Consider the following 19,671-nt stretch of genomic DNA (forward strand, 5'->3'; position numbering starts at 1 on the left):
GGCCTTTTGCAACTACATGTCTAGCCTAATAGGTAGGACCCAAGCATGTGCAGAACTAGTGACCAATGGCATCACACACACCAACCCCACAGAGATTGCAAACCTGCTAGCGGATTGGTTTGGTGAAAATTTCACTCCCGTATCCCCTCCTAACTTATCACAAACCTTCCCCCAAACTCTACTCCCCCATCCTACATATCTGAAGAGCAGGTCCTCAAAGCCTTGTCCAAGGCAAAAAACACAGCCTCTATGGGACCAGATGACATTCCAGGCTGTCTTCTAAACAGGCTAAAACATGAGCTAGCATCACCATTAAGTACCCTTTTCAGTCATAGCCTAACCACAGGCTTTGTTCCTGTGGAATAGAGATCAGCAACAGTTATTCCTCTCCGCAAAGGTGGCCTAACAGCAGATTTGGGGAATTACAGACCCATAAGTCTGACCAGCCTCATCTGTAAGGCCATGGAACCTATCATTATGGACCTCATAAATAAAGACATAGGTGACCTCCAAACCCTGGATCCTACCCAATATGGCTTTATCAAGGGAAGATCCTGCCTGTTAAATCTGGTGGATTTCTTTGAAAATGTGACCAGGGCCACTGGCAGGGGCAAATCTGTGCACACAGCATACCTCAACTTGGAAAAGGTTTTCAACACAGTCCCACATTCAGGCAGTACCGATAAACTTAGCAAACTGAATGTAAGCCCCTTCATTGTAAGATGGTTGCCTACTGGCTCACAAACCAGGCACACATTATCAAAGTGGGTGACTCCATAACAACCAGCAGACCTGTCACCAACAAGGTGCCACAGGGGTCAATGCTGGATCCCCTAATGTTTGGTATATATTTCTCAGAAGTTCTGGTCAAAACTAACAGGTTGTGGCTGATCAAGTTTGCAGACGACTGCAAACTATGTGCAATCATTGAATCCCCACATGATGTCAGTATACTCCAGGAAGATCTCACACAGACCAACAACTGGTATATTAGTCACAGTCTCAAACTGAATGCAAAGAAATGCATCATCATTCCCTTCAGCACAAACAATGTCCCTTCTCACTATCAAATCAACAACAATATCCTAAATACCCACAAAGTGGTAAGAGTCCTGGGATCACAAGTTGAATGCAACCTTAACTTCGACCACCATGACCAGCCTTACTGTAGTAAGGAAGGCTATCTACATAACACACTTGATTAGTAAAGGCATCATCTTGAGAGCAAAAGAGGTTATAACCCCTCTATACTCGGCACTAATCCGGCCCATAATTGAGTATAACTCCCCATTCACCATGTACCATACAAAGCACCTGCAGCAACTGGAGAGATCTCAAAAAGGTTTCTAACAAAGCAGTTCAAGTGGCTCCAGCCTGTGCTTTACACAGACTGACTAAGGTCCTTGTCACTATACTCTGTGTCATGTAAACTTCTTAGGGGAGACATGCCTTGCCTACAGAGCAATCCAAGACCTAAACCTAATGAACTTGCAGTGTATCAGTAAATCAAACGGGACTAGGGATATTCATTCAAGGGACCTAAACATGGCCTGCGACTTAAATAGGACATGCTGGAGGGAAAGATTTATCTCCCAGCAACTTTGGAACAGGCTACTAATTTATGTGAAACAGAGCACCTCTATGACACTGTTCAAGAGGATGACCAAAATAAAAACGCCAGCACCAATAATGAGCTGAGAGAGCTTTATTAAACTGAGAACTAGACCGGTTTCAGCACATAGCTTTCATCAGTAAAGTAACACTGAGATAAAGGAAAAGCCCAACAATAAATACCCCTTCCAATGAGGTAATATGACATCATTTCCTGTCATGGAATAAAAGTATTATAATTAATAAACACACAAACCTGTAAATACAAAAAGCTTGTGTATTAATAATAAATTGCCTGCAACAGTAAATCTGGCACGTGAATATAATATAACAAAGAAAATATCACAATTTATCATTAAGTCCAGGGGAAAAGAGACCCCCAAGTTTCACTATCCATTTTCTTTCCTTGTTATTAAGAATTTCATGCCATCCTGTTTTGAAAGCCCAATTACCTGTAATGTTATCTATAATGCTAAATGAAAATTTGGCAGTGGGATGATTCAATGTATGTCTGTATAAGGCATTGGTAACCCTAGCATTCCTAATACCACCCAAATGTTCAGATATTCTGATCCTGAACTGTCTGGATGTCTGACCTATGTAGAAGGCTTGACAAGTGCATGTGGCAAGATAAACAATCCAATCTGTACTGTAATTACCAAAACAACAAATATTGTATAACTGTCCAGTGTTCCTACTAGTAAATGTTTTGGTTTTGAATATATAGTTACAAAACCTACAGTGTCCACAGGGATATGATCCAACTAATTTTTCACCCGTTAAAGTTCTCTGATGAAAAACATCATCCCTTGGTGTTATTTTCTTATAATAAGAGAAGTGGGATCCCAGTGTCTTACCCTTTCTGTACGAAAATGAACACCTATCCCCCAAGTGGTCCTCTAATAGAGTGTGAGATTTAAGTATGTTCCAATGTTTATCCACAATGTCCAAAAGATGCATAGTATTTCTGCCATATGTAGTAACAAATCTCAAAATCTCCTGATTAGTCTGCTTATGATGTTTACGATACTGTAACAGTGTATCCCTAGTCTGATTTTTGGTCCATTGCATAGCTGAACAAACTGTATGTTTAGCATATCCCCTTATTAGAAACCTATTGGCAAGATCTGAATGTCAAACCTTAGATCCATTTGACGGTTGTTTCTTCTATTTAGCCAGTTGGGTAAGAAAATCAAAACATTAAGGACAAATATATGGCATTTAAAACTGTTTAAAGCTTACCAAAATCAAAAAATAACCCCAAGGGAGCTCAGGACGAAAGTACAACCATTGGTTAGCACACCTGATGATATTTTACTTAAAGATTGGCAACAAGCCCAGCAAGAAGCATCTATGTCATTTGTCAATATACTGGCATCTTTTTATGATAGAACAGTTCGGACTAATATTTCGGAAGTTGAAAAAATATGTAATGACTTGAAAAAGTTTGAAGAGCATACCAATTTCAAAGACAACCTGAGCAAATTGTCTAAGGAACTTATGGTTCTTGAGAACAATTTAAAAGCTAAGAAACTACACAAATTCTCGAGGGACAGGGAGGATTATGATAGAGGTAGACAGTTTGAGTCGCATAAGGGGGTAAGGTTTGCCCAAGGCACTAAGAATCCTATATATGTTTGCAAAAAGAGACCAAGATCTATACTGAAAAAGGGTGTTTTTACTAACACCACCTCCAGTGAGGAGTCCTCTACAACAGACACGGAATCTATAAGCATTAGAGATTCCCCAGATTCTAAAAGGGGACGTACATCTGAAGACCCTTTAGGGGTAGGAAACATAGGGGAGGAAGAAAACACAAGGGTAAAAAGCTTGGAAGACCTCTTTTTATCAATAGTGAAAGAGATACTCAGTGTACTAATGTACATAATATTTCTAAATATGTTTTAACACCAGAAGAACACGCATTATTAAATAAAGGTTTTGGATTCATCCCTGGCTTTTTTGTTGATGAAAGTTCTTTAGTTTCTGACATTATAGCATTTTGTAGAAAAATTAATCTCAACTTGTTTTTCAGACAACAGGATCAACAAGATCCATCTCAAAGATCTTCTGAGTTTAGATTCCATCAGTCTAGTTTCAACCGTCCGATGGACAAACATGTGGCTATTTTTCAGCAGGCTGTTATCAAAGATCTACATTTTCATCTGCTTTCAGAAAATACCATCAAACATAATTTATCTAGGGCTGAACAACTAGATACCTCAGGAACAACACTAATATAGTTATTCTTTCTGCTGATAAGGGTGGTGCGGTTGTCGTCATGGATGCCAATTATTATTGGGATGAGGGAAATAGACAGCTGTCTAACTACTGACCCCACCCCCAATTTTAAAAAAGAAATTGATGATTTCTTACAGGAGGCAGTTGAGGCAGGTATTATTTCTGATAACACCAGATCACATTTAACAGTTATGGATCCTGCAAAACAGTATTTATACCTATTACCAAAAATTCATAAATCTTCTCATCAACTGCCGGGTAGACCCATAGTCTCAGGGATTGGATCACTTACGGAACCCTTGTCTGTATTCCTCACGGATAAACTTAAACCTCTTTTACCATTGATTAGAGCTAGACTCCAGGATACAACAGAATTTTTGCAAATTGTTTCGGATTCACAATTGGAGCCACATTGGTTAATGTGTACTCTTGACATCACATCTCTGTACACCAGTATTCCACACTGGGCGGGATTAGCTGCACTAGACTTTTGGTTAAATAAAGCCGGTATTTATCCCCCTGGCTTCAATACATTATTGATCTGTATGGCTGAACATATTCTCACAAAAAATGTTTTTTATTTCAAACAGGATTGCTATTGGCAGATACAGGGTACAGCCATGGGTGCTTCATTTGCACCGATTTATGCTGACCTTTACATGGGATATGTGGAGGAACACATTATCTATGATGAACTTCATAACATATATATACCTGAAATTGACATCTGGAGAAGGTATTTGGATGACTGTTGGCTCGTTTGGAAAGGGGGTAGTGATTATTTACAGGAGTTTGTTGAACATCTTAATGGAAATATATGGGGTGCGGAGTTTACGGTTGATTACCATCAAAATGAAATACATTTTCTTGAAGTTTTTTTACAACGTTAACAAGATAACACCTTAAAAACTTCTGTATACCGTAAATTTCCTGAATACAACACCTTGTTACATGCTAAAAGTCTTCATCCAAAACATACTATCAACAATATTCCTAAATCCCAGTTTTTACGCCTTAAAAGGATATGCTCCTCCGAACAAGATTTGATACATCATGAAGATCTTGCCAATAGGTTTCTAATAAGGGGATATGCTAAACATACAGTTTGTTCAGCTATGCAATGGACCAAAAATCAGACTAGGGATACACTATTACAGTATTGTAAACATCATAAGCAGACTAATCAGGAGATTTTGAGATTTGTTACTACATATGGCAGAAATACTATGCATCTTTTGGACATTGTGGATAAACTTTGGAACATACTTAAATCTCACACTCTATTAGAGGACCACTTGGGGGATAGGTGTTCATTTTCGTACAGAAAGGGTAAGACACTGGGATCCCACTTCTCTTATTATAAGAAAATAACACCAAGGGATGATGTTTTTCATCAGAGAACTTTAACGGGTGAAAAATTAGTTGGATCATATCCCTGTGGACACTGCAGTTTTTGTAACTATATATTCAAAACCAAAACATTTACTAGTAGGAACACTGGACAGTTATACAATATTCGTTGTTTTGGTAATTGCAGTACAGAATGGATTGTCTATCTTGCCACATGCACTTGTCAAGCCTTCTACATAGGTCAGACATCCAGACAGTTCAGGATCAGAATATCTGAACATTTGGGTGATATTAGGAATGCTAGGGTTACCAATGCCTTATACAGACATACATTGAATCATCCCACTGCCAAATTTTCATTTAGCATTATAGATAACATTACAGGTAATCGGGCTTTCAAAACAGGATGGCATGAAATTCTTAATAACAAGGAAAGAAAATGGATAGTGAAACTTGGGGGTCTCTTTTCCCCTGGACTTAATGATAAATTGTGATATTTTCTTTATTATATTATATTCACGTGCCAGATTTACTGTTGCAGGCAATTTATTATTAATACACAAGCTTTTTGTATTTACAGGTTTGTGTGTTTATTAATTATAATACTTTTATTCCATGACAGGAAATGATGTCATATTACCTCATTGGAAGGGGTATTTATTGTTGGGCTTTTCCTTTATCTCAGTGTTACTCTACTGATGAAAGCTATGTGCTGAAACCGGTCTAGTTCTCAGTTTAATAAAGCTCTCTCAGCTCATTATTGGTACTGGCGTTTTTATTTTGGTCATACTAGTTTGGTTGCCTTGCATCAGCCGTACTTACTAGCTCCTATTCTGTTTACTGTTCAAGAGGAACCTGGACGAGTGGATGGGGCACCATAAATTCTTACCAGGTATAGTGCCCACAACCCTCCTGGATATGGGCAGTCATCACTAAATGCAATCTTGGGTATTGACTAGCATTTTCATGGTACTACATTGGGATGAAACGGCTAGGCTTAAAATGACCTCCAGGTCGATAGCCTAGTAATCTCCTATGATCCTATGTTCTTAGGTATTTATGTGGGAGAGAACTTTCCTGTTCATGAGAAATATATATGATTTTTTGCTTGTGATGTAATAACTATAGATGTGCTACATTCTTCACCCTTAACAAAAATCATTTTCTTACCGCTAATGGAAACTATGTATAAAATGCACAGAATATGTAAAATGTATGTGTGTGTGTGTGTGTGTGTGTGTGTGTGTGTATGTATATATATATATATGTGTATGTATATATATATATATATATATATATATATATATATATATATATAATATATGGATCTACTTTTCTTCGTCGAAATTTCATTACTTCGAAAAAGAAATACATACATACATATGCACGCGCACACACATACACACACACACACACACACACACACACACACACACACACACACACACACACACACACACACACATATATACAAATACATATAAAAGTACAAAATAAAATACTACCCCGGTAATTCTGTCTTATATATTGGACAGCAGTAAGACAATTTTGCTTGCGGGCTGTACACCCATCTCTTCTACCGCAGTTTCTGCTTCCAAGTCTTGCTTTGTCTTTGCGAGATCCATGGAATAGAGCAACAGATCCCTGATTTGACCTAGATTATCTAGATTCAAATATCAGCTGGAGTGATAGAAGAGCTGATCCGGGGAAAAGTGGAATTCAGCATCTAATGCCAACTCTCCCATCCTGGGAGGAGGAAGAGGTCCTGCTTGCTGCACTGCTAGCACTTCTGTTCTACCAAGCAGCACTGTAAACCTGGGATAAATGCTCAACACTAGCTAAGCCTGTTAAAGGTAATAGCTTCTCTCAGATGTGAGTGGATGAATGCATGTGCACTGTTGAAGCAGTGCAGCTAGACCAAACATTTCAGCTGTCACAGGGCAGTTTAGTCCAATAAGCAAAAACCCAAGATTGCTAAAAACAACAAATCAGGCAGATAATAGGGGAACAAATGGATCAATGCAGTGACTTGAGGTCTTGATGGGATGTACTAGAGAAGGATATAAAGAAGTTTATATGAAAAGAAATTGCATACAAAAACATCAATCAAGTCCTTGCATCCCTCTTTGGAGGAATATACTCCCCACATTCCCTTACATTAACATTCCTTACTCTGAGCAGTTTGAGGTCACCATACCTAATAGTAAATGCTATTAATAAGATACAAAAAAGTTTTACTCTTTACATGGGAGGCTGTGATTTCAGAGAGCTTACATTTCACTACACTTCAAGCAGAACCGCATACCTTCTACATGGAGTGTGCATGCAAATATGAACAGTGACTATCTCCAGCAATGAAATGCAAGCACATGTGAAATTAGTCCACCTTCAAGTGTATTTTATCAGTGATCAGATATTTTTTTTAAAAAGAGCAAAACCACCAAACGAGAATCAGAAGCACAAAAAGCAAAATATTGGTGAAAAAACTGTGCCAAAGGCTAGAAGGTACTTGTAAACACTTTAATAAATAAAACTGGTAAGCGCTTTCATAAAAACTGCCAAAGGCTATAAGGTACTTGTAAACACTTTAATAAATAAAACTGGTAAGAGCTTTCGTAAAAACTTTGGACTAAATGACAAGGTTTCTTTAAAACCTAAATTGAAGAACAGGAGGTTTTAATTGTTTTTTATTATGTGTTTGTGAACTGCATATTTTATTGGCTGCTTCTTTTTTAAATTTGTATTTAACAACCAAATTGTGTAATTTGACATAGTCTGAAGAAGTTTTTATGAAAGCGCTTACCAGTTTTATTTATTAAAGTGTTTACAAGTACCTTCTAGCCTTTGGCACAGTTTTTTTCACAGATATTTTTTTTTGTCAAATCACATTGAAAGTCTCATCTTATACACAAATGGCTTAGAGTGTGGTCCTCTGCAGATAGCTAATATTTTTTTGAATTGTAGAATAGAATAGAACAGAATAGTAAATTAGCACCTCCTTCCTCTTTTGTATTCCAAACTGATGTCTCTGACTATTATTTTCCATGCTTCTCTTTTGTCTCCTCCTTTACAGCTATTTTCTCAGTCTCCTGTATAAGGTTTAAGTTTTCAGAACATTTGTGCAAGACAACGCAATCTTATGTTTCAACTCTGTAAAATTTTCTATTGCATCTACTTTTACACAGTAAACTGCCACTGCTCTGCATGGTTTTATCCCAACAGTGCATTTGGAATTTTCTTTTTCTGATTATTGCTGTGGCGACCCCTAACCGGGAAAAGCCGAAAGACACAAATAGTTTTTTTTTCTTCACTTATGTTTCTGTAAACTCATTTTTTATTTGTTTATGTTTCTGCAATCTGGAATATATATTGCATTGCAATTGTTTGAAATTAACATTGTAGTAATTGTCTTTCTATTCTTAAATATTTACTGTATGGTAATTGCTTTTTATTTGTTTTGTAATTGTTGTTTTCTATGTACTTGTCCCTTGGCTTCCACTGAAAAGAGGTTTTGCAGCCACTTGGACTTTTCTTTTGATTAACAAAATAAAGTGTACCCTTCCCTTGGTACCTTCTGGCTCCACAGCATAAAGGGGTAATCTTTGACTATGACCCAGATGATCAAAATACAGTTAGCAGCACAGGCACTCGAGGAGCCAAGCACGGGAGGATAGGAGTCAATAATTGACAGCAGATCCTCCATTTGGGATAATGGAGGCAGTCCAACTCACTGCAATGTTGTTATCTGTCAGAGGAAGGGTGTCTTACTTGCAGCACTAGTCAGGATGTGTACTTGGTCTCTCCCAAGCATGTGCAGAAATGTGCATGTCCACAGTACAAAGCACTGCATACAGTCATGTCTGTAAGCATGCACACATCCACCAAGAGCAAGGGATAAAGCCACCCAGAAAATTCTGATGGATGGTTGCCTGGATGATGATTTGTTATGATTTGCAGTCTCTCGACTGAGGAAAGATTGGTCGGGTTTACTGCAGTAGAACTGATGGTTGACAGACACAGGGAGAAAAAGACAGGAAAGCACATCCTTTGCAGATGCCATATAGTCACTTGCAATATAAGAAACAATAGTAATCCCCCCTGAAGCCTTCACTCATTACACAACTACAAAAGTGACTAACAGCTGACATTACATGCTAGTCGCCTCCTTGATTAGAGTGGTGTGTAGAGTTCCCTGGAACTCTGCTACCATCTCACATTTCACTTCCTATTCTGAGCTACATATTCCTGATGAGTGGGTCAGCTGTGTATTCTCACTGTAACCGACTATTGTGTGGACCTTACCAAGTAGGCATCCAGTACAGATATGCATTTTTTCAATAGGTTTTACTTTGCAGCTGGCCAGAAAATTGAGCAGAAGGTTAAGGTCATCATTTGTAAACAGCACATTACATTTTGAAATTGTGCCTTCCAGAAATTTCACATTTATTCAAAATTTATACAGTTGTATTTATCAAGCTGTAGTTCACAGAGTACACTTGTGTAAGTAAACTTACCATAATGACAGATGTTCAAATGATCACTGCTGCAGTAGCCTTACCTATATGGCTTATATCATGCATGGGATATAAAAGCTGGTCAGCTTCCTCATCTTAAGGGCACCATCCATATGCCTAAACTGTTGGCAGCTTGAGCAGAGCTAAAGAAAATCAGGTACAAGACCTTCAAAGCTTCCTTATCAACTGAGGGAGGAAAATCAGAGCTCTGAAAAAGGTCAATGCTAGGTAAATGTTGTTGTTCTTTCGGCTTTTTCCCGGTTAGGGATTGCCACAGCAGAACCCCGGTCTGCTAATGATTGGCAGTTGATTTTTATGGTGCCAAGGTGCCAGCCTGACGCCCAACCTTCAACAAAGGCACGCCCATTCACGCATGTCTTTCGAACGCCACTCAACTGTGGGGAGGACATGCAGACTCCACACAGAATGTGCTCCAGCTGAGAATCGTATGGGAGAACCTCTTGCTGTGAGGCGACAATGCTACCGCTGCACCACCGCGGATTGTCAATGCTAGGTAAATAAAAATCAAAATCCTCACCTCCTCACCTTGGCAGCAAATATATGCAGAACTAAGGGGGGGAGGAGGGAGAGAGTGGCTACTGCAGCAAAGATCATTCGAACATACACTGTTATAGTAAGCATGTTTACATAACTGTATTATGTTTATCATTTGATCACTGCTGCAGTAGCCTTAACTATATGGGAAGGGTACCACAGCTTAAACTGACTGTTGGGAGGAAGGATGAGTGTCAAGGAGCCCCTGGAAAATGGGCCTAGCAAAACCTGCTGTAGACATGTAAAAGGAATCTAGCTTGTAGTCCTTTGTAAAGGTATGAACAGAGGACCAGGTTACTGCTTCTAGAATACTTCTAGAATTTATCCCTTTCCAAAAAAACACTAATGAAGACAAGGTCCAGGTAGAGTGTCTTGACCCTCCTAGAATTGCCTTGTTGAGGTGGTTATAACAAAAGGAAATAGCATGAGACAACCATTTGGAAACAGTCTACTTTGACACATATTGTCTTTTTTTCTTACCTCCATAAGAAATGAATAACTCAGAGTTTCTGAAGGTTTTAGCTTTGTCAATACACTATCTGAGCTGTCTGTGGACATACAGAGGATTGAAAAATCTTTTCTCTCCCATTTTTAGGTTCTGAAAATAAAACGGGGAGATAGATAGCTTGGCTCAAAGTAAACTTGGATATGACTTTATGCATAGCAGAAAGGTTAGTTCTCAAGGAAACCCAATTTATGTGGAAAATGAGATAAGGCTGACTCACTATGAGTGCTTGCAACTCAGACACTTTTCTTGCAGAAATCAGAGCAATCAACAAAAAATGTTTTTCATGTTATAGTTCTCATATCAGCCAGATGGGATGGCTCAAATATGGAAGGAGTTAATTTTTCCAAAACAAAATTGAAATCTCAAGGAGAAACCACTTTTACAGAAAGGGGAGTATCCATGGGCAGACATGCCGAAATAGCCAACAAATGAACCTTGATAGAGGAGTAAGACAGTCAAAAAGATAACAACCCACACAAACATTGTAGAACCAGAGAAATACTTGCCTTAAAAGGATCCTGGCTGTTGTCTTGGCACCTACTAGAAAATCGTTTCCATTTTGTAATATATGACTTCTTAGTAGTAGGTTTCCCATCCTCACAAAATAGGTACCTAAAGCATATTAAAACTCCGTCCTCCAGGCAGTTAGATAAAGATATTTCAGGTTAGGATGAATAAAAAAAACTGTCTTGTGTGAGCATGTACAGTCTATAAGGAAGCTTGTGGTTATAGACCTTGGCCATTTCCAAAAGGAGAGAACCACTGTTGCCTGGGCCAGAAGGGAGTCACCACAATGATATTTGGATAGTCCTTCTGAATCATCAGAATGACCTTGGATTTTAGTGGAAAAGCATACAGGAACATTCCTGTCCAAGGAAAAGAAAATGCAGCTGTTTTCCACATCTGCTTGCAAGGAGTCCTGGAGCAGAATCTTGGTAGTTGTTTGTTGTGAATGCAGGCAACTAGAACTATTTGAGGTGCTCCCCACAAGTGGATCAATTCCTGAAACACTCCCTCATTCAATTTCCATTCATGAGGATCTGTTCTGGTCCTGCTCAGTTTGTCTGCCACAAAATTTTGCACATACAGGATGTAAGCTTCCTTTAGAGTAAGATTGTGCTGAAAAGTTATATCCCAGGCTACCATGGCTAGTCTGCACAGAGGATAAGAGGTAACCATTTGAAGGGTCGGACCTGCTTTAGCAGGTTCCAAAATATGGTAGCTAAATGGCTGAAAAATGAATTTGTATATACGAAGTCCAAGATGGCCACTTCATGGAATATTCCCTTTTCTCTGAGGTATGGTGATTTTGTAATTAGTATAAGTTCATGGGTGTGGAAGGCATGACCTCCCAACATCAAGTGTGCATGAGGCTTACCATCCTGCAAAAAACAAGTTTAAAGGAATAGAGTAATGCTACTGCTAACATCTTTCATGTTTGTGTTTTGGTCTGTCATTTTTGTTCCAAAGACCCTGCATTTTTACTCCTGTGGAAACCACTCCTCAAGCAAAGTCTGAGGCATCAGTAGTTACAGACTGTGCTAGAGCTAGAAGGGAAAATTGGAGAGCTGGAGTCAGATAAAACTGGTCTCTCCACCAAATCTGTTCAATTTTTACAAATATCACTACAGGAATCTGGAATGTCAGAGGATGTTGATGTTGAGACCAAACAGATTTTGAGATACCACTGAATCTTTTTCATGTGAAATCTGGCTAGAAGAATCATGAAAATCATGGATGTCATGAATCCCAGTGTCCTGAGAAATTTCCTTGCTGAAGCTTTGGAGTTAGTGGAAAAAAGTCTGGAGGAGATCTAGATATAGATGCACTTTTTCAAATGGAAGAAAAGCTCTTTGAACTGAGGTATCTAGGAGACACCCCAGAAAAACAATCCTGTGATTCAGAGCCAAACAAGACATTTGGATATTCTCTTGAAACCTGAGTCTGTGAAGAAGATCTCTCATCCAAGTGAGGGAACCCTGATACTTTGAAAAAAAAACAACTCTGCAATGGTAAACAGGTTGCCTAAAAAAGGAAAAGAATGTGAATACCTTACAGTCTGCAATAGGCTATGACAGGGGCTAGACACTTTCTGAATACGTTTGGAGCAGTGGATAACTCAGAGGATAATGCAGAGAACTGAAAGTATGTCAGACACAGAAAACCCTAAGAAATGTTTGAAATCTGAGGCTACAGAATGAGATAAGCACCCTTTAAATCTAGAGTTACTAAGAAACTTAAAGGGGAATTCAGAGGTAATAGATCTGGTCATGAAGTGATAGTATTTTGAATTTTGGTGCTTTTGCTTCTTTCTTCGGTGCCAGAAATGATCTTGCATATAATCATTTTCCTGTCAGGGAAAGAGGAACAGCCTCTATGACTCCCTCAGTTAGTAAATGATGAATGACAGGAGGGGAGAAGGAAATTTGATCTGGCGAATGAGGAGTAATCCCCTAAAAAATAAGGAGGGGTTTCCAATGTGGAGGCATCACTCTCAGAACTAATTTTCTGAGATTTTAAATTGTTGAAGACAGAAATGGAGATCCAGATTTTGGGGAAGATTTAAAGGCTTGCCGGGGGTAAGGGAGCACTCTGGAGATAGTCATTTAAACTAGTTGGATTGCCCTTGTATCTGGGGTGAGTGCCTCCTTTATTTTTAGAGCCCCCTTGATATTGTCTTTTGAATGTCTGCTTCCCAGAAAGCTTCTTGTGTTTGCATATTTTACTTTTTATAAAAGGGTGCAGAGGCAGATGTAAAATCTTTAGCAAACTTGGAAAAGGAAGGCTGGAAATTTGAGTAACTAACTGAATCAATTTCTTTCTCTCATCACACTTGTTTGGGGCCTCAGTAGCAGAGGGTCCAAAAACAACCTCTCTATCTAAAAAAGATTCACAATTTCAACTTAACATTCTCATGTAGATTTTGCACATGCAACCATAACAGTTCCAGTAACAGCAGCTCTGGAAGAGGCTGAATCATAAGCACACTACAAAGAGCATTTAGTCACTTGAGAAACAGAAACAATAAGATTCATAGAAGATTTTTCCTAAGAAGAGGGAAAAGTGGCAATGATGTTCCTCATATTCTTAAATGAGCTTGACAATTAAGAATTCTAAAAAATAACTGTGGCAGAAGTATACACTTTTTTCCCCGAAATTGAGCAAAGGCTTTCCCATCCTTATCAGAGGGGGAGGGATTAACATGTATCAGATGTTTAGCAGCAGGTGGATTTACCAAATAAATCACTGCAGGATCAGCTATGGGATTAGAAAATAAAAATTTGCATGACTGACGATCTCTATACAATCTATCTGAATTTTTACGGGGAAGCAGGTTGGCTGTCAGGCACTTAAAGGCTGTAATAAAAACATGCTCTAATCCTAGAAGAGGATGAAGAACAGGAGTTGTTTCTGGAAATTCAAGTTGTAAAAAATCATATTTTTTCAAGGACAGTCTATTATCATTATCTTTTCACTGAAATAATTGGTTAATTTTAGATATGGTATCAGAAAAAGAAAATTCTTCCAAGGGACTGTTACTAGAAACATATTGCTTTGGAATCAGAATCAGTCACCTGAGGAGAGAAAGCAGAAGGTTTCCCCTAAAAATCATTTCCTGTTCAATCAGCAGACTGGGAATCTTAAGAAATTGAAGAATTCCTTTTCTTTTACCAGTAATACCAGAATAAGAAGGGTCAAGAGCCTGACATGAACCTAATAAATCACTCCGATCTAAAGGAACAGAGACTGGGGAATGTAAATGTTTAACTTTCTGCTTCTTTTTTCAAGAAATTTCCATAGAAGCAAACTGACTCATGTCAGGGATAACACTCCTGGGGACACAAATCCTAGGCCACTTAGGCATAGAGGCATTGACAAGAGTGGTTCTCCCGGCTCTCCAGCAGCCGCAGGGGATGTGTCAAACCCCCCCTGGTCCATGGTGGCTGAATGTATTATACTAGAAGGAGCTAAGGTGGATGATGAGGACTGAGATACTAGATGAGTGCTGCTTAGCAGCAGGAAACCTCTGAGGGCTTGGCACCTAACCACTGATTTTCTTCAGCTCTACTCGAGCTGCCACTGGTTTGTGAATGTGGAAGGTGCCCCTATTCTCTGGAAGCTGATTGGCTGTTATATCCTATGCAAGAAATAACTCATATAGCTAAGGGTACTGCAGTAGTGATCAAATTATAAACATCCATAATTTCACAGAATAACTCCTCTAGGTATCCTTCCCATTGTGTCAGTTGTGCCCATCTGCATTATTGTGAATATGATTACAATTTCTGTGTTTCATCTTTCTTAACAGTTCCACTTTTTACATGACAGATGTTGAAATATTCAGCAACTCAAATACATATGAGCAAATCCAATAACATCTACCAACTGTATGATTTTTTTTTATTTGCTGTTCATCTACTTTTCACAGATACTAAGAACTTATGTTTCATACTTTAACTCACATAAGACTTGCACCTGTTTATTATTATTATTATTATATATTTTGTTTTTGACACATTTGGAATCTCTTTTCTCTCATAACAGCTTGGTTGTTGAGTTCAGATTTGCTGTTTTTGCTGTCATACTTACATTAGGTAGCTTTTTATGTCAGAGGGCTGTCTCCTCGTTAATGAACTGAAGACAATGGGAAATAATCTTTGTCATAAAAAGACTAAAAAGCAATGACACATTGTAATGTCGCCCTTATTATTTTTCTTTCTTTGAATTTGGAGATTGTGATAACCAACTAGATTGCAGAATTATAGTCCCTATAGTAATGCAGCAGACACAGGAATTAGTACTAGTAATAAATTCCATCAGTCAGAACTGGTTCCATGGGTGGGATGCTAAGCAGCAGAACATTGGTAACTGATAACTATATACCATTGAGCAAAGAACAGGAGTATACACTTATAGTGCAGTCTGTGGGTAAAGGTATAGTGGATTTAGTAGACTGATGAGTAGTGCTGGGGTAGTGAGTCTCATCATAATTTTGTGGTTTGTGAAATCAGTGTAAGCCTGTCATGTACCAGTGACTGCTTTCCTATGATGCTGCAGATCAGAAAGCGCTGTAGATGGGACAAGTGGCATCTTGGAGAATCCCAGTCACACAAAGAATAGGCAGGCTCTTTTAAATCATTTAAGCAGGCACAATATTAACTGCATCTGCTTAAATGATTGTTAGCAGTAGCACTCACTTGCAGGGATGCCCAACATCAATCATTCCCCTTTCCAACAGCTTTTGCCCAAGACATCTGTTCCGTTTGGCCTGCCCTGCCCTAACTACGCTAACTATGGTTGTGGATCAAACACCCATGCAAAGTAATGGTGGGGGAGGGGGTATGATGAAAATGAGGAATCTGCAGCTGTGGACGTATGTAGCATCCTATATGTGATGGCTAGCCATAGCATCTGTGTATTGTAAACTTTTAAATCTTTACTGATAAGAGGAAATATACATCTTGTTCTACCAATCCAAGCAGTAGGTACCAGGAACCATTTGTTCATTATAGTGAAAGAGGGAGCATTTATCACTGTAGTTACTGTATCAGTACATTGAGTTGTCAGCCTTTCACTTTTACATTGAGCTTTGACTTTTACAAGCAAAATGTCATTTTCTAATAGTGTTTCTCTGCATGTGATATGTCTAAAGTATGAAAGTCAAAGTCTTGATATTTGAGCTTCCCATGAATACTTAGATGCTATCTCCTCCACTATAGCTTGATTTGATTTTTTGGGCAGCTCACGGTTAATGCAATATTCTTAAAGACTATAACTCAAAAGTGCCAGTTTTCTTCTAGTATTTCCTGTCCTTATGTTGTTATTCAGAATAACATAGACTGGACAGATCAAATCTGACATGCAGATATAAATTATTGCACTTGAAGATCTTAACTAAATCCTTCATGGCCATTCAGCTAAGATCAGTTCTTCATCAGATTTCTAGATTATCATTTCACTATTGATTACCGATTATTGATTCACGCAGGCTGAAGTTATCTACTGTTTCTGTTTCTTCTCCATCAAGAAAAAATGTATTCATAGTGGTGGCTGTAATACCTAAGATGGGAAAGAATCTTTCACTGAGAATTTTGTTTTTGTACAATAGCCTGGGGTCCTTATATCTGACCCAGATGGTGTTGAAGCTCTGCCACAAGGGCCAACTCCCAAACACTTCCACTGAGAATTTTGTCTGTGTACAATAACCTGGGGTCACTATAGTTGACTCAGATACTGCAGAAGCTCTGCCACAAGGGCCAACCCCGAAACATTTTCACTAAGAATTTTGTCTTTGTATAATGGCCTGTGTTTACTATATCCAACCCAGGTACTACTGAAACTCTACCCCAAGGGACAACTCCCAAACACTTTTATTGAAAATTTTATCTTTGTACAATGTAAACAAATTTAAGTTGACAGCCTTGCTGTGTCAAATACAGGCTTGCCTGTGCTGGACATTAGTTTTTAATAGTCCTCCTCTGACACAGTTATCCTTGCAGTTTAAGGACCGCTTACTAAGTTGGCCACTGTCCTCTCTTTTGACCAGTAGATTACACTATATATGTCTGTCACTTAGTCTTCCTGGCTAACAGGTTTCTGCATTCAGGAAATGAAAGATAACCTGTTTTACTTCGTACCTCTCCCCTAATTACTTTGTATTGGCTTTAAACTGACTATTCTCTGTTGTAATTTGACCTGAAACTAGAATTCCAATGTGCTTGGCTTTGCTTCCCTGCTCTATCCCCAATTTCCACCTGACTCCTCTTACTTTTCTATACTTACTACAAACATACACATTACACTTGTGGCTCCTATTCCATAAACCTTCCAAACAATCTTACTATTAGCAAACAAAAACTCCTATTTTTTTTAACCTAATACCCAACTTCCATTTAAACTTTTAGTACTCTTCCAACTACCCTTGTCCTTCCCATACTGCTTTGCACTATATACATTCGTAGTCACCCCCCTCCCTAATAGCACCTATCTATTCTACATTGTCTCTGCTACTTTTCCAAATAAATCCTCAATTCTTTCTATTTTACCTACATTCTCAAACTCTAGCCTTTTAAACCCCATATTCCTCACATTCCAGAGAACATGCTAGGACAACCTAACTCGTTTCCCTCATAGAAAATACTTGTTTCATACTTACCTTCGATCAGCTTTTAGACTCTGCCACCACTAAATATCCTTCTCCCCTGTGACTTTTTGTCTTTCATGATGCCTACATCCCCACTACCTGTCAGCTGTAGTATATAGATCCCCTTACTTAATCATGCTACTACTCAGCGTATCCTCTGTTCTTCTCCTGCTACTGGGCCATCTTTCATCCTACCATGACTCTATAATAGCTCTCAACACATTTCCAACTCTGTCACAAACTCCTATTCATACTTCTTCTCTACATTCTCTACAGATCACACCAAACCTGTTTAATGACACCTTTCACCTTTATACCAAATATAGACTGATTAACTCCATGTCAACTCGATCCAGAACAAAATTAGGTGGAAAAATACGCTCCAGAAAACAAGTATAAATAGTTCCCCAATATACGAAAATCCTTCTAGAAGGAGACATTCACCCTAATCCTTGCCACACCTGTCACAATGAACATCAAGTCTTCCACACACTACTCTAACCGTCCAACAGTCAAATCCAAACCCCAGTCTTCTAACTTTTCTTGCCATAAATGTTAGAAGCATAAGAAATAAAATTGATGAAATACATGCCTGGATTATCCAACATAAGCCTGATATTCTTGCTGTAACCAAAATTTGGCTTAAACCCAGTATAGGCAACTCCAAAGTTACACCTCCCCACTATAATGTCATCCATAATGACCATATAAAGAGGAAAGGTGGTGGTATTGCTTTATTCCCCAACAACTATCACATTTCCCCTGACAATAAACCAATACCAGAATTCAATTTGGCGAGCTTCTTATAACATTCCTGAAATTGACCATTTATTATTTATTTATTTTTATTTATCATTTGTTTACCAGGAAAGTCCAACTTGGAACAAAGCCATTTTTCAGCGGAGGCCTAGGGAGAAACGCTGTAGATGCATGTCTTTGTAACATGGGAGGAAACCGAAGCACCCAGAGAAAATTCAGACGAATGCAGGAAGGAGATGCAGATGCACAGAAGGCACTCCAGCAGAGAATCAAACCAGAGAGCCTCTTGCTGTGAGGCAACAAAACTACCGCTGCACCACGACGCCATCCATTTATATATAAATACGTATTATTGTTCTTGACATCCCACCTGGTGACAATACAGCTACACTGGAAGAAATCCTACATTGGATATCAATTCCATGAGAAATAAAACTACTAGGTGATATGAATATCAATTGTTTGGACATAAAACTCTAACTCCCCTGCATCTAGCGTGAAGTTATTCGGTTTCATACAATTAATATAACACTATAGCAAGACATCAAATTCCCTATTAGACTGCATTCTAGTATCAGACCCTAGTAAATGCACCACCTCAGGTACAATGTCTGACTGTCTCAGTGATCATCTCCCGAGCTATACAACCAGGCATCTCAAAACATCCACTTAAAGAGCACATTTATAAAACAACATGCAACCTTTCTAAGTTTAACCTAGAAATGTTCATTAGCAACCTAGTATGTGTTTACTGGAACTTCCTAAAAATCCTCCCCTTAGATGATGCTGTAAATGAATTCAGTAGAAATTTTCTGAATATCTCAAATAGCCTTGCATCCCTAGAAGGAAGAGAATAAAAACAAATAATGCAATTTGTCTATCCAAAAAGAGTAGATTCTTAATGCAGGATAGAGAAAAAGCATGGAAAGAATGGCAGAAATATAAAACACCTCAATATCTTGAAAACTTTAGAATGCTTTGCAATCATA

The 19,671-nt window shown here is 38.5% G+C and overlaps 1 protein-coding gene across 2 annotated transcripts in view; it reads left to right on the plus strand.

Annotated features, from left to right (window-relative positions):
- Window positions 1-19,671, plus strand: part of MAP3K7CL (MAP3K7 C-terminal like) — a 585,495-nt gene that overhangs the window by 550,250 nt on the left and 15,574 nt on the right. The gene's annotated exons all lie outside the window — the stretch shown is intronic.

This window comes from Protopterus annectens, chromosome 5.part0 (assembly GCF_019279795.1).
Source record: "Protopterus annectens isolate FY-2018-M chromosome 5.part0, PAN1.0, whole genome shotgun sequence".
In the NCBI taxonomy this organism is placed as follows: Eukaryota; Metazoa; Chordata; order Ceratodontiformes; family Protopteridae; genus Protopterus; species Protopterus annectens.